This window comes from Calonectris borealis, chromosome 1, assembly GCF_964195595.1.
Source record: "Calonectris borealis chromosome 1, bCalBor7.hap1.2, whole genome shotgun sequence".
In the NCBI taxonomy this organism is placed as follows: Eukaryota; Metazoa; Chordata; class Aves; order Procellariiformes; family Procellariidae; genus Calonectris; species Calonectris borealis.
Genome location: NC_134312.1, coordinates 58,765,061 through 58,781,326, shown reverse-complemented (window position 1 = coordinate 58,781,326; position 16,266 = coordinate 58,765,061). Strand labels below are relative to the sequence as shown.

The 16,266-nt window shown below is 41.9% G+C and overlaps 1 protein-coding gene across 2 annotated transcripts in view; it reads right to left on the bottom strand.

Moving 5' to 3' along the window:
* MYH9 (myosin heavy chain 9) overlaps positions 1 to 11,104 on the bottom strand; it is a 72,013-nt gene extending 60,909 nt beyond the window's left edge. The window contains exon 1 of one of the 2 annotated variants that reach the window (XM_075156407.1): positions 10,908 to 11,104. The gene's annotated coding sequence lies outside the window, so the exon portion shown is untranslated. Of the gene's footprint in view, positions 1 to 9,817; positions 9,838 to 10,907 lie in introns of those variants that run through there. The other variant, XM_075156416.1, reaches the window with a different exon arrangement.
* Between the last annotated feature and the right edge of the window lie 5,162 nt (positions 11,105 to 16,266).

The window sequence follows — 16,266 nt, the reverse complement described above, 5'->3', positions numbered from 1 at the left end:
CAGTTCCATTTCAATTACAACTAAATTGTCTTCAGTGAAGAAACTTGATTCTTTGTTAATACACAGCATTTAAAAAATAATCTGACTTTGAGAAGAAGCCAATGATTCAAACCAAGTTTGATCAGTAACATTCATATGACGGGAATCTTGTTAAGCATGCAATCTGAACAGCTAATATTTGCATTATTTTTGCAAACTCAACTATTTCACTTTCCCCAGCTAGCTGAATACAGTTCATCCAGTCAACAGAAACAGTGGCATTAAGTGCAGATAGAAAGCATACTAAGTAGACCTTAGTGGCCAGACTGCCTACAGTGACCATGAACTGACAACATTAAAAAACAAAACCTAATCCACAAAAAAAAACCACCACAAACAACTATAATTCCCTTGTGTTCACTAAGAAACTGTTCAGATCTCATCTGTTTAGGACATACTAGGCTGACACTTCACAGCTCCACGTGCCAGGGTGTTTACGGGAAAGAAAACTGCAAAGTTTGTTAGGACAAACTGCTCCAATTTGTAAGTAACACCTATATAAAAACTGAAGTCTGAATCACTAAGGGTGAGAAATGAATCGCAAGGGGAAGGGGAGAGGATCGGAAGGGGAAAAGCTGGCAGGAAGCTGCAGTGATGGACTGGTTAGATCTGCTTGTTTCTCAAGTTCAGTATATTGTGACGTACCAGTGCCTGATGCTTCAGACTGAACTCAAGGATCATGAATTTCAGTTATCCCGCTAAAGAACACAACATCAGGCAAGTACACGAGTTTGCAATTAATACTCCCTCACAGACAGCCCCCTGAGCTGAAGGCATTCAGCTACACTTACCCTTTTTGTTCAGAATGCCGTGCTGCCACGCAGACTCATTTCTTGTAGTTCAGCTTTTATTTGGGATTCATAATGATTGCTATTAGGCTTACTGTAGTTCACTGCTTTCCTCTCTAGTCACAGTCTGACGCACACAATACATTGTTGAAAGATTTATTTCACAACTGGAATGCAGATTGCTGGCAATTATTGTTGCATATTCAGTTTGACTGTAGTGCTGCCCAGACTTGCCAGCTACCGTGTTTATTACTGTAAGTTAAACTCAAGGTAGAGCACTAAAGTGCCTTCTCTGTATGCGCAGGGCTCCAAGAATCAAGAAGGAGACATCTACTTATCTAATGTATAAATGATACCTGTACTATACAAAAATAATCTACTGACCAGACTACACATAAGACAGAAGAAAGAAGTTGAAGGGAATTCTGTATCTTCCAGGTGGCCTAAAGGTACCTGGCATGTATCCTCAGAACAACGAACATGGAATAAATGTTTCTCAGTTTCTGTGTGTCCAGTTCTCTTCATCAGCTGTCAAGCATCACTTTCTGGTATGTGTGAAGCAGCACTTGCATATTCTACTGTAACAGCTAACACAGGAGGTTTGCTCTGTGAAGCTGGGACTTTCCATGGCAAATTGCAAAGGCCACAAAGCCATATACAAGTAAGACACTGTCCTTACACGCCACTTAGTAGTCACCTTTTCTCTTCACTGGGTTCAAACAAATGGCAAGATTGGGACAACAGAAGCTACAAGCACAGAACATAAATGTAGATGTAACATAAATCAATGCCAATCTGAAGAGGCTAGTTTTGGGTACCAAACAGTGAAAACGGGATAGCACAGGCTTCACCACTGGCTATACAAGCACAGAAATGATCTTGGGCAACCGCACTGCATACTGTAAAGAAATTAACCACTGTCGGTTATAGGCAAATATGGCCAGGCATAGCTTTCCTAAGTTAATGCTAGGGAGGGTATACTTGCCCCTATTTTAATTGCACCTTCTCAATTTAGTGAGACACAAAGACACATTACCATGTACATGGCACCAATAAAGTTAATCAGTTTTATGAAGCCTGTGCCCATTGTTTAAACACACCAAACACTGGTTTAGGGAGGGGGAGGGTAGCCTCCTGTTGATTTCAAGTCCAGTCTTTAGCATGACAAAGCTAGGCTGGCTGCCACCCAACCCCATTCACTTTGAATAAATATTCAAAGTTTACAATCCTGCATAATACACTTTCTGCAACTGTTGTTTCTCATTAGTGCGTGTACAGTACATGCCTTCTCAGCAGAGGAGAGAATTCTTCTTCCAGAGACAGTGTGCCCACAAGGAAAACATTCCAGGGGGAGAACACATTCTTCGTGACCACTCAGCAAAGTAATCCCACTTAAGGAGACAGCTGTAGTTCAGAAAACTGCAGCCCATCCCTGCTGTTCAAGCTGTTTTGCTGGAAGACTTGTTTTCAGGAGGCATAATGGACTGCAAAAGTTCTGATCAGGCATGCAGAATTCCCTAGGGACATTGCATGAGGGAGGGAGGAAAAGCTTGCAAAGTTTCACCTTGTCCTTGTTATCTTAGGGTCACTTTTCATGCCTTCCCTAATATTCTGATTTAAGGCTAAAAAGGTATCTGCCAAGAACTCTCCGGGGCACTGAAGTGTAAGTGCCCAGTACACAGTTCTGTATCAATTAGCACTCCCTGTCATCTTTGTCAACTCCAGGTTTCATTTCATCGCAAGAGAGAACAAGGAATAAAAGAATTATACCTAAATACAGAAAAGAAAGATACGGTTCTGGTTCACTCTTTTAGAAACAAATATTTAGCATGTATGTGGCTAAGATAAAGTCATCTAACAGGAGCAATTATTCTTGCTTACGTTAACTGAGAACTTGCTTTGATCTCAGCATCAATAATACTATTTTTCTTCCAGCTCATGTTGGAAAGAACGAAGAATCAGTGCAAATACATCTGGCAAACCATTTTTAAAAAGATTATTTTTACATTGCAGCAGGGAACCAAGCTTCTCTGGACACTTACAGCTCAACCTACTGTGCCAAACTATGACTGTGTACTAACAGCCTTCCACTATATCTCATATTTTTATGAGATATTTTTTGTTTCAAATAGTTCTGCTCCACCATTAACAGCAGCTATGGGGATGGTATGCAAAAACCCTGGCACAGAGAAGTCTACCACCTTTACAGGGTCAAAGTTTGATTCTCAACTCTTCTAGCCCTACATAGGGATTCATTAAGAGGACCTACCTCTGTTTATGAAGGTGATCTTGGAGGTGGGGAAGAGGAGGAGAGTGACTCTTTCTGGACATGAGAACAACAGCAACTCCTACACTGAAAGAAAAGCTACATAGCCTTAAACTCCAGGATGTATAAGAAGGCCAGGTTGAAAACAACCTCACAGAGCATAAATATGAAGGTCAAGATGGTCTGAAAAACTTTGAAACGTTCCAATTGCGACATTTCCCTATTGCGTTCAAGGTCTTGCACAGCTTCATCGCTCCTTACTTAGCTATCCATTATAACCAATGTTCTAGAGAAAGCCCCCAGTGCAGCAGAGCGCACAAGGAACACTTGCCTGGTCTGTACACCTTGGCCTCACACTCGTTTTCTGGTTAGCTTGTTCCTTTCCTGACCTATGTGTTCTTCCCTAAATGTCAATTGTATCAATCTTTAAAAAGCAACAGCATTAGGCATCTCTTATTTTAGAATTCACCCAACTATGCCCTCCTGTCTGGATCTCCTGAAGCACTGATTTTTTTATTAAAGGAGAAGAAAGGACTCATCTTTCAATCTGAAATGAGTAAAAGAAATGGCGCTTGAAGCAGGAACCTAATCTGAACTGTTACAATCATGGCAATATGGCATATAAAATTTTGTCTATTCTGGCATTACAGGAAAAGACTTTTTTGGAAGAAAAGAAAATTATCCCCTTCTGACAGGAGACTAACGTACTATGACATTCTGTGGTCCCAATAAGAGGAGGCAAATATAAATTGGAAGTTTCCAACAAAGTTTTTGCTTTCTGGCATAGAAAACAACATGAGGAAACACTGGCCATAGGGTAGCAGAACAGTTTCATGTGTTTCCACCATAGTTAACAACATTCTCTACAACCATACACAGTACAATGAGACACTGGAAGAGGTTGCCCAGAGAAGTTTTGGATGCCCGCTCCCTGGAAGTGTTCAAGGTCAGACTGGATGGGGCTTTGAGCAACTTCATCTAGTGGAAGGTATCCCTGCCCATGGCAGGGGGGTTGGAACTAGATGATCTTTAAGGTCCCTTCCAACCCAAACCATGCTATGATTCTATGATATTCTTCTCCTTACCTATACAACAGCAACAGCTGAACCATTACTGCAGTTGTACTTTTTCCTGACATTATTGGTATAATACAGTGTGGTAATATTTATCAGTTAAATCTAAATCAAGTTTTTAGAGCATTAAAGAGCTAAAATCTAGTAAAATCTAACAGTTCTGCCCATTAGGAAAAAACTTGGAATTTGCCATGTGAAAAGATTAACTCCCACTATGTGGAGAAAGAAGGTACACTGACTATGCACACGTATATGCCAGTGCTATGCAGAGAATATGTAGATACTTCATTTTTAGAAGTTAAACAAGTTTGTCTAATAAATTGGCAATTCCTTTTCTAAAGAAAAATTATGACTAATACATCTTCCTCATCACATTTGTGTGTCCTCATTTTACATTTCCCATCATATACTGCATTAAACTGCAAGCTCAAGTTCATCTATGCAAAACTTTGACTTGGGAAGGGCCATTAAAACAATTCAGAATAATTTACTGCGTAATGAAAGGTCAAAAACTTTAGTATCTGCTATGAACATTCATATTGCAATACAAACCAGATGATAAAAGCTAAGTGAACTGGTTTAAGTCACAAATCTTAAGTCACAGTTTAAAGAGTTTTCTGTGCCTGTAGAGAAAGCTTATTTTGTACTTACGCTCCTCTAAGAAAAAAAATTCCCTCTGTCATTAAGCAGACACGTCCATTTGAAACACGACAGTTTCAAGTATCCAATTACGTAATTATTGTAAATAGTCTACCATATACCTGTATCCATACTCCCATATCCATTTATTTAAACAATTCTGTAAAGTCTGAACCCATTTTACTTGATGTCAAAGAGAGATAAAAAACATCTCTATCTCTGAACAACAGAAATAGACAACTGAACAACATCTATGAAGAATAAAATATATTAAGTGGTATTCTGCTAAAAAAATAAAATTCCATTAATACAAAAAAAAATGTTTTTCTTGGACTACTTCAGATGCATTTACAAGCAAAAAGTAACTAAAATGATTTTCTAGATAGTTATCTGCAATCAACAATTTATTAATTGAATTGCCTGTTTCTGGATACCTTCATCTCAAATCCACCCCTTCTGATCTGTTCCACTAATTGAACACAGTGAAAAACACAGCCACCCCACCCCCGAAACCGCCCAAAAAATGGAAGAAAAAAGACCAAAGAAAAATGTCAATACCTTCCTCTACATTTTAAACTATGAGTGACACGGCCAAAACAGAAGCCAGAAAGTATTTTTCTTCATCTACATAAAAAAACTGTCAAAAGTCAATTTACCAACTAGTTCCAAGTGCTTAGCCAGGAACTTTCTCATCCAGTTCATTGGTTTGACTTCAGATTTACATTCTGTATTTGTTGCCAACTTCTTACATTTAAGCATCTTATATTTGTTCGAATATGCCTAAGTCCTAAGATAGACTATCAATTTAAGAAAAAGAAACACTATCAATGAAAATTAATTTGTACTCACACTTTTCTCAAAGTAATTGATTTTATCGATTTGGAGCACAGCAAGACTGGAATCTCTTGCACTAAATGGCAAGCAGACCTAGAGTTTAACAGTCACTGCCAAAAAGAGCTTACTGACTAAAAATTTACCTACAAACTGACACAACAGTTGTTTTAAGTCACATTTGGAGAAAAAGACAGAAGCAACTGAAATTAAATTTTGTTATTGAAATTTTGCTGTAGGTTCAATTCAGTGTTTCAATTTTTTTTTTCCTTGGATATTTAAATCAACTCTAAGTATGCCAGTAAAACTAGCTGGATTGAGTGCTGGCCACAACTGACTTTACCCAAAGTCAAATCTACTGCACCTCCAATTTGCTTAAAAGAGCCTAAATTCAAGTGAACTGGTGAAGTCTTGACCTTAAAAGAAAAACACAGATGAATGTACTCTCATCACTACAAACAATAAGAAGGGAAGTAAACTATTACAAGAGCATGCTGAAATCTTAGATTTTAAACAGGAAGCTGCCCAACAGAAAAAAAACAATCTGACTGCACAGGACTGTCAAGTTGAACTGTAAAATTTCTCTAAACCTCTTTTCTTACAAGTTTGAATGCGTACTTTGCTTTCATTCAAATCAGAACTCCCGTTCTGTGTTGAGGCATATATCACAACGGATTTCCTGCCGAGACTCATTAAAATGGTAGTTCTTGATGAATAAAAGTATTCATCAGTTAAGCAGACTTTATGATACAGATTTCCAAGTTAAGTTTCCCTCAACATATATTAATTACTAGCTTGACTTTACCGAAATCACTCATCCATGTGGTTTTATTTACTACTCTCAGTAGAGTCAGCACACATGCATTAGGAGAAATTTAAATTTCTAGTCATGAAGACAAGCAGAATCCAAATGCTATGTACAAAACTCCAGAGGCATAAATTTAATTAAGAGGTCATGGAGTCAAACCACAGTATGCAGAGTTATATTTCATTATACCTCTCTGCATCCAACAGCAATACATTTGTAATACCTCTATAAGAAATAATTTGCAGTAGGCAAGTATGCAGTTTCCACTTTGCCATGTTTAAAAAGGACATGACTTAGCAGTACTAGCTCCTGAAGTATTGTACAATGAAATCAATCCCAGTTCCATCACAGGAAAATTGTAGACACACTATTTCTTTAGACTTTTTAGGATGCTCAGAAAGGCAACATATTGTACTGAACAGTAACAGACCAAAGGGCCATTAACTGAAAACAGGGACTAGTCCATTACACTGAACATGACTGGGTTGGAGTGAGGTCAGAAGATGTTAAGCCACCACAGTAGCCTAGGATTGCAAGACGAATCAGTGTTGACACTATTACTTCAAGTTCTCAGAACAAGTTCTCACAGCCACTAAAGAAAAAAGTGAAGCGAATAAACCATAATTAAGATGAACCTGTAAATTAATGCATTTCATTTAGTTGGACAACACCCATTTGCATTAGCTTCCAGGGCAGAAGTTGCATTTATGTTTTTGTCTCATCATACCCTATTTAAATCAGGTTGCTAGTTTCCATCTCTTTCTACACTGGGAAACTCAATTAGAACCATGGTGTGCTTAAACTGAAAAGAAATTTAAGGTACAAGGTCACCAAGCCACCATTAAGCTAGAGCAATTGCCAGCAAAAACAATGCCGCTGTAGGCAATCCTATGCTATTATAGTTTTATTCCAACCCACAGAAGACTTAACATCAGGCACACAATTTCGCTACTTAACATGCAAACAGCTGTGCCTCGATTATAAACTAAGAAAACAAAGACTAATAAGATATTTATATGAGAAATCAAAGATAAAAATGGATGTTAGAGGGCACCAAGCGCATTACTGAGTCAAACAAATAAAGCCGTATTAAATCATAGACTCAGGATTAAAGTTTTGGACACCTTTTAGTAGGTGTGCACACTAACTCTGGGCCTCTAAAATACACTTTAGTCATCAGTTAGCTTCAGCACGTTACCCAATAATCTGAAGTTACCAGGCAAGAAAGCAGATGTAGTACACAGCGGTAGGGGATAAGACAAACTTAACTTTGACTTCCCCTTTCGGTAAACCGTGCATTAACCAGATGTGTTCATGTACCTCCAGTGGGTCCACTTATAATCCCACCCTATTATAGTCACACTAATTCATAAACGGCATAGATCCGGGCAAGACATGGGCCTAGGGATGGGGGTAGAAGCAGAAGATTCAGCAGAATCAGCTCGGAAATCACAATACCTATGACATGCATCCCGTCCCATCTGTTCAGTATCCTGGAGATTACAGAACAAAACCTGAATTTTTGGGTATAGACAGATTACTTTAATCTCCCAGTACAACTGAAGTATATTTTCATGTAGTTAGTAGCCATGCCAATATACATACACTCCCTTGTACCTGCATGTGAATAGTCTGACAGAGGACTAACCTGTGAATTATTAGTTATTATAAACATTTGGTACATTATTTTTAAAGACCTGCCAAGATAATGATGGTTCAAGTTTTCAAGATAGTTTGTTGCAGTGGTAAATGCAAGTCTCAGCATTTGTAGTAGAAATATTTGCAGTGCCAAGTACTGTTGCAAAGAGACCTAAGCACCTGTGGCACCTGACTCCACCAGACACTTTTCAACTCAAACATGAATATTAGAGCTACCATCTGCTACACTGTTTGAACACTCTCCAATATTTTTCATAATACCAAAATAATGTCCGGGACAACACAGATTATTTCAGCCTCCTAAGTGAGAAAATTCTTCTAATCTCTTTTCTACAACTTTACTGGACAAGTAATTTTATTTTTTTTTTATTTTATTATTATCATTATTATTATTACTACTCATTCATTACTGATTCACTTAAAAGATTATGGCACAGCTCTCACAACCTATTTGTCATCTTAAAACATTCTGAAATATATCAAAATCCACCTACAGGAAATAATGAAAAAAAGCTTATTCTTTCTTTTTCTCTTCAGATGAAAATATCACCCCAGCAATTTTTTTCATACAAAAATAACTTGAAAGAAAAAAAATAATCTCAGAACCGTGATAGGAATATCCTAACAATCTATGCAAACAAAGTCCAATAAAAGGCCTTCAGTTTCTACACCTATTCTTCTGGGACAGACAGAACATGACTATTTAGTCTTCCTGTTTATACAGAAACAGCCACATGCTACTCGGCAGAGCAAACTTTGAGGTCGAAGTCTCTTCTCCAGAGGACTTCCAAAATCAGATCTTGACTATACAAGTCAAGCATCCAAGAGATGACACCATATCACAAAAAGAACCACATAACTCACCAGCTTGGTGCTGGTCATACTCACTTTGAGGTTCCAGGACAGTAAATATGAGAAGTTTAGACCCCCGTTTCCATCCACTACTAGCAATTTTGCAGTTACCTTACAGTTACTGAAAATTTTACCTGTCCACCTCCAGAAAGACACTGCACACTCTATGAATAAGTGCAACAAATAAAGCCATCAAGAACGAGAACACGTCAATTTAAACAGACATGGAGCTTCATAGAACTGTTGCGTGATTTCATTCTAGTTATTTTTACAAGGTCAGATTAGCAGCACAATCTTGTGTTTATACAGTTCTGGCAATTGTGATTAACAACTTCAAAGTTGTTAAAAGGCAGCTCCCCTTACATTTATCAATTGCTTCCCCCTCATTACAATTTTCTAGTTAACAAAAATATTTGCTTATCTCATTTAAACTTTGGGTGAGAACGCTACAGTTGCAGACAGTGCATCTATGAGTCAATACATATCTGCACCATGATTTGCCATTTTTACTGGAATGCCACGGATAAGTGAACTTAGTCACATTGTTACCTAGTGACTAATTTCAAAAGCATCTTTACACAAGCAGTAACTGATTAGAGCGCTGTTACTTTGGAGTTAAAACTTTACCGTACCTAGGCTTAGGGACAGGAGATGTATACGAGAGTTAAGGATGTGTAATTTAATCTTTCATGCCATGGTTCAATAGCCTCCATGCAAATTAACTTATATTTCTTTACAGTGTAGGGCAGAGGCACAGAAATCATAGTCTGCAGGGCAAAGTCCATCTACTCCAATATCTCTTCAAGTTTGAAGCACAAATTTCTTATGCATTACTTGAGAGATTACTGTGTTTAGGACAGACCTGCTCACTTAGAAAAAAGCTTAGGTTCTTAGTCCGCTGTGATGGAGTGCGGCTCAGAACATCATGACATAGGACATAGAAGAAAAACCTATGGAAGAAGAAAGATGAAGAGCACAAACAATGTTTCAAGAGAAAAAAAGGAGGAAGGAAAGGAACTGTAAGGAGGGGGAAAAAAAGGGAATTTAACAGCCAATGCATGAAGAAGCTCTTCATGCAGTTTACTTCTGAAAAATTCCAGTTTATTACCAGAAGCATGCTATTGCTTTAAAACTCATTTCACCCTGTGTTTAGGCAAATCCTTATTAAACCCACTGGGTACACACCACCCTCGGGGGCTATGAAACTTATTACTTTCCACACCTACTGGAGACAGGTTAGTAACGATATCACGAAAAGCCGGAGAACTTTTCCTACGCGGTTGGAGGTGATGCCTGAAAGCACAAGCTATCTGCAAGAGTTTTTACTGCAAGCTTCATCTTGCCCTGTCACTCCCTCCTCCCTCTCTCCTGGCTTCACTGTACAGACCAAACCGAACGAGGAAGTCGAGATCTGAGGGCGGAAGCCAAGCCCATTGCAATGTCTGCAGGAGGATTGTCAGCCTGTGACTCAGGCTACAGCCCTGACAGCTGCCAAACGGTCCTATTTTTCCCTACCCGTTACTTCCAAAGGGCGGACACTTAAACGCGAGGGGGGAAAGGAGGGAGACGCACCGGAGGGACGGGAGAGAGGACGGTCCGGTGAAAAAAAGCGCGAATAACGCCACCCCACCTCCGAGAAGGCCAGTTAGCAGGGCGTGGAGGGAGGAAAGAGGCAACTCCCTGGGCATAATGCAACCGTGCGGCACACACGCCCCCGAAGGAGAGGGGGAGGGCGGGGGGGGGACGGTGAGCACCCCAGGCACGGCAGGTCGGGCTGCCTGCCGCCCGGCTCCGCGGGGAAGGCTAAGGAGGGCAGCGGGAGAGCGGCGCCTCCTCGCCCTGCCGGACAAAGAGGCGCGAAACCTGCGAAAGGGGAAGCGCGGCGCCAGGGGGGACAAACCGGAGCCACCCGCACCCACCCTCCCTCACCCCCCTCACCCGACCGGCTTCACCTGAGCCCGGCTACGGCGGAGGGGGGTAAACGCCGCGGTGGCGGCGGCTGCGCTCCTCGCGGCGAGAGAGTGGCGTCCTCACGCTGCCGGCTCCTCCCGCAGGCACCGCAACCGCCTCTCGCTCACCGGCACTGCGAGGCGCCCGGCCGGGAGGAGCCGCCGCGGCCCAGCAACGCCGCCAACCCGCCCCCCCCCCCGCGCCCCTACGGCACCGCCAGCCAATGGCGGCGCCGGCTGCGGAGAGCTGACGGCCGGCGTCGCCAATAGGAGCCGGCTGCAAGGCGGAGGCGAGTCGTTGAGGAAGCGGAGAGCCGTTGAGGAAGGGGGCGGTGCCTCGCGCCCTCCACCGTTAGCAACGCCCGGGCGCGCGCGGAGCCCCGCCCCTCGGCGGGCCAGCCCAACCCCGCAGCCACTCGGGCGGGGCGCAGCGCGGGCCGGCAGCGGCGGCCGCCGAAGGGCTCGGGAGGGGCGGGCGGCGCGCCCCGGCCTCCCCCCGCCGGCCACGGGGCCTGGCTGAGCTCCCTGCTCCCCTCCCCCCCCGGGGTCGAGCCGTGCCAAGCCGCTCCCACAACCCCCCGCGCCAGGCCGTGCCAGGCCAGCCCCACAATGCCCCGCGCCGGGCGGGCACCGGCGGCATCCTCTGCTGCTCAGGAAACGCTGCCTCGCTGGCACTCTGGAGGGCCTCGGGTTGGCCGGCCCCAGCGTGCCCCCAGGGCTGGGAGAAGGGAACTCGGGGTTAGCCTCCGGGAGCAGGACGATGGGCTGCGGTCCCGTCCTCCGGAGGCCGTGCTAGAAATCCTCGGAAATGGGCGGGGGGAATCCCCACCCGGTCAAGAAGTCCCCACTCAACCCTGTTGCCTTATCGTGCAAAATAACCGTGATAGGAAGATGCAAGTCAGAATTCCGTTTCATCCTGTAAAGGGACAGAACTGAGGCAAGCAGAAGCGTCGGCGTAAGCAGTGCCTGATGCTGCGGAGGTGCTTGAACAGCTGGTGTGTATGTTAAAAGAGACTCGAAATGGATTAAGAGAGCCATGCCAGTAACAGTAGAGGTGTGAAAAGATACAGGTGATGTAATTCTGCCTCTCTGCAATTACTGCAGTGCTCTTCAATGGTGAACTTCAAGACGAACGCAGGGAAAAAGGAGAAAGCGGTAGCCAAGAGGCAAGACAAAAGTCCTGGAAAGATCACAGCATATATGAGTCCAGATGTTAGACCCAGCTATGCAGATGAGGTTTATTGTACATTTTACAAGCATGCAGAAACACAAGGCTCCCTCCCTTCCCTCCCTTTGGGGCTTCCTACTTTCTGTGAGGAGGGCAGATTTTCAGGTGTAGGTACCAATGACAAACTGCAAGGTGAAGTTTACTGATTACAATATCAAAGTTACAAGTGGAAGAGGCAAATGAAGTGAAAGAGGCTTGAATAAAGAGAGAAGTGAGCAGAGAAGTGTCTTGAGTGAGCATCTCTTGTCCAAGTGAGTGTCCAAGCCAACTTCAGGCTTAGAAAGATTCACTGCAGCAGTTTGGAAACAATGCTAGACCTTTGTATCTCAAGACACAAAAGGCAATGGAAGAAATAACTGAAAGGTTTGTACAGCTGAGTATCAGGGATACAGAGGTGTCATTGTTAAAGGCAGAGATGAGAAATGTAAATACAGGTACAAAATATAAATGAGAATTTAATTTGGCAGTGAGAAGGGAACATACAGAATAGGTCTTCCCTATACATCAAGGCAGGAAATGAAAGGAAGCTGGAATTGTGACAACCAGAGATACCTACATAACCAGATACCTTAGATGGTGAAACGATCTGCAGTATCCAGTGACTCATTTTGATCCATGAAAAAAAGTGACCAATATATGGAAAGGATGTTTACTGGTTGAACAACAGGGTTTTAAATTCTCCCATGAAAATGAAGCAAATGAAAACAGGGGAGGTAACTACATATCTCTAAAGCTTTTTAAGAACAGGAGAGGCTGCCTCTTCAGCCAAGTGGCTGAGAAAGGAAAAGTAAGTGAAGGAAAGCAGTCAGTATCAAGTCTAAATAAAGCTTTTAAAGGAGAAAAATAGCAGATCTTAGCTGGGAAAGAAAATACAAAAAGCAGAATGAACTGACAGCAGTAGTAATGTGGGAAATAAAAGATAATGACTGCAAGCATGAAATGCAGACATAAAAAGGCTGCCACAAAGTCGTTTTTGAAGAGTGTATGATACTGGGCATTTTAAATTTTTTTGTTCTTTTCTGACTCTCATATGTCAGAATGTCTGCTCTTCCGGATGCTAAGATTTAGGTCTAAGGTCAGGCTGGACTATCTTCTTAAGGCATGGCATTTTTTTTTCTTTCTTTTTTTTTAAATTTGAGAACTTGGTCCCACTCCCGTTTAGTCAATATAAAAACTTTCTTGATGACTTCAGCAGTAAAGCATCAAAACTGAGTTCAGAACAAAGATTGCTGCAGGTTTATACCATCCTTTCCCTTAACAAAAAGTGTATCCCACCTCTTTTGAAAACTCTATATTTCCCTCATGGTCAGATTTACAGATGTGTGGTAGTTGAGGCAAGTCAGATTTGAAATGTCTGTTTTCTGTAGCTTGATTGCTTTGAAAATAAGTGCAGCAGGTTTTTGTGTTGATCTGGTGGCAGGAAGTTACCCAGGAAAGGAAACACACCTCAGAGAGAAACAAGTATGACTAAAAAAGCTATCATTAATTTTATACATCTGTTACTTTCTACAGATTCACAGGATGTTTATTTGAATCAACTTCAGTTTGATCAACTTCACTCACATTTTCCATCGATGTTTGCAAGCCAGCATCCTTTAGAAGAACAAACCTGTAATGGTCATTGAATTCTGAAAAGCATCATTTCCACAGCAGACAGATTTACCAGTTTGGTGGGAGTAAATTAATGGTACTGTAGTATTTCTAGACGGAAAAAAAATCTACTAAGCAGTGAGCATCTAGAGATGCCTCTTTAATTTGTGAGCCTTAACTGCAGACCAAGCAAATGCCCACTTTGCTGAACACTAAAGTGTTTTCCCCTACACTGATCTAATCCAAGACCATTGGGCTTAAGTTTTTTGGCAAACAGCAATGTCTGGGAGAAGCCTGCACTTCTGTGATCAACAATAAATGCAGGGACATTTGATTTCTATATCTGACAAACAGCTAAAGTGGCCGAATTAATTTTGGTGAATAATTTCCAATGCTTTGCGAAGCAGAAGAAATCCCTTCCAAAACTAGTTTCTTACTAACAAGCTTGAGAGAGTGAAACAAGAAGAGTGACAGAGACAAAAGGTGTTTACTTCATTGGAGAAATCACATTGCTAAATGCTAACCACAGTGGCTTTAGACAGAAACCGCACATGTACAGATCTGGAGAATGTCACAATCTGGTATTGCTAAGAAGCCTGAGCTCTGCTTTTGCAAAAGCCTGAAACATCAGTAGTTTCAGTGCAGATTCATAATTAGAATGTCTCAAAAGCAGCTCTGGAGTGGCTTTAATATGTACACCCATACAAAGCAGCAGCTGTAAATGCAGATGAGAACTTGAAGGCTTTTCATGTACTGTAATAAAGGGAAATGGCTCTTTGGAGGTAGTTCTGTAGAAGAAAGTCCACGTGTATGGACTTCACGCCTATGTCCTCTGAACAACCTGAAATTTGTCTGCAATTTAGGCACCATCTCTTAGCACATAACTTCCTTTTCCCCTTATACCAATTATTTATTGTTCTGCTCCTGTAGCAAATGCCAAATCCAAACTGTGAGAGTGCAGAAGATGGAAAGGCATGAACTTAAGATGTGGAAGGAGTGAAATCAAATGATGATTCTACTGGGGGGTCAGAGCTTACAAATTTAGTGACTAACCATTTACGCCCAAGTTCTAGCTCTGTTCATCCAAATTCTACCAGGAGCAGGTACCATAAAAGAGCTGCACTGCACCACACTAAGGGAAACGTGGCCTGGTAACCTGTCTCAGAAGCAGCCAGTAGCAGATGTTAGAAGGAGAGTAGCCCTTTTCTTACAGAATGATGTTACCCTTAGCATGACTACCCAACTTCTGGCATGGCTGTGGAAATGGTATGGCTTAATTGGCTCGTTTTCATATGTTGGGGTGTGATTCCACCATGCCCTCTTCATCAGCGAAGCTGGTTTAAGATGTCTGTTCCCCCACTAGCCATTCGTTCCTGGTGCTGTGTCATAGTTTACCACTGCTCCAGCGGTGCTGATCCAGATGTTTCAAAAGCCATATTGTAAACTGGATCACTGAAGTAGAGTTAAAAAAGAAGGTTAAGAAAAAAGATCAGTTCACTGATCTAGTTTATAGGCCCACAGAGAGATGCATCAGCACAACTGAAGGGATTAAACTGAGGCATTGTGACAGGAGTCTTTCAAATTGACTTTGCTGATGGAGAAAATTTAAGAGGGAACTTATACCAGTACTGGGGAGGAGGGGAGGAGCCATACCTGGCATACTCTAGCATTTAAAACAGTTATTCCACTTTTCACCTCTCCCCAACCCTCCACCCACACAGTCCCATTTGAACAACCTGCTGAACTCCTGCTCCCTCATTGTGGTTCTTACTTAGCTTTAGTAAAAGAGGAACATGTTTTTACTTTCTTAACACATTAATGACAAGATTTGTAGCTGAAAAACAAAGCATTTACTTAGAGCATCTCTGCTCATTTGGGATACCATTCAGAGGCATAAATCTCTACCCATTGGTTATGTAGCGCAGTAAGTATATTTATCTTGAGCCAGAGTCCCTCCTTTCAATAAAATGAGAGTGACACCATCTTGTAGAAGGGACCTTTATTGGAGAAGCAGGTTATCAAACAGCTGTGCTCTGACTGAAGTCACTGAAGTATCCTCAGAAACACACCTAAATGAAAACTTCTGTCTTGGGCAGAGGAAAACTCTTCTTGGAGCTTGTGAGTTCCTCCAAACCCTGAGATGGGATTCAACTCCATTATGCATGTTGAGTTAGAGACACCACATTCCTGACCTGACATACTAAGAATAATGGCCCAGAGCTCTTTACCTCCAAGGAATTCTAATATAACCATCTCTGCCATCCAAACGCAAGCACAATGCTAAGCAACAGGCATTTTTTAGTTCAGTATATCCCCTTCCTAACCTTGTTCCTCTGGCCCTGTTCTCTTGCTGCTTACTGTTTTCTATTCAGCTTTAAATTTGGAGAAAGCTGTCATCCAACACCATTATACAAAAGGGCCAACAGGAATACAAGCCATCCAGCAAAAGTATCTTTGCCCCAAAACCAAGATTTGGAATCTGAGTTTTCTGCCTTGGGTCTACCCAGACTTGTCCAAAATGCCAACAGAATACATCCTGTTACC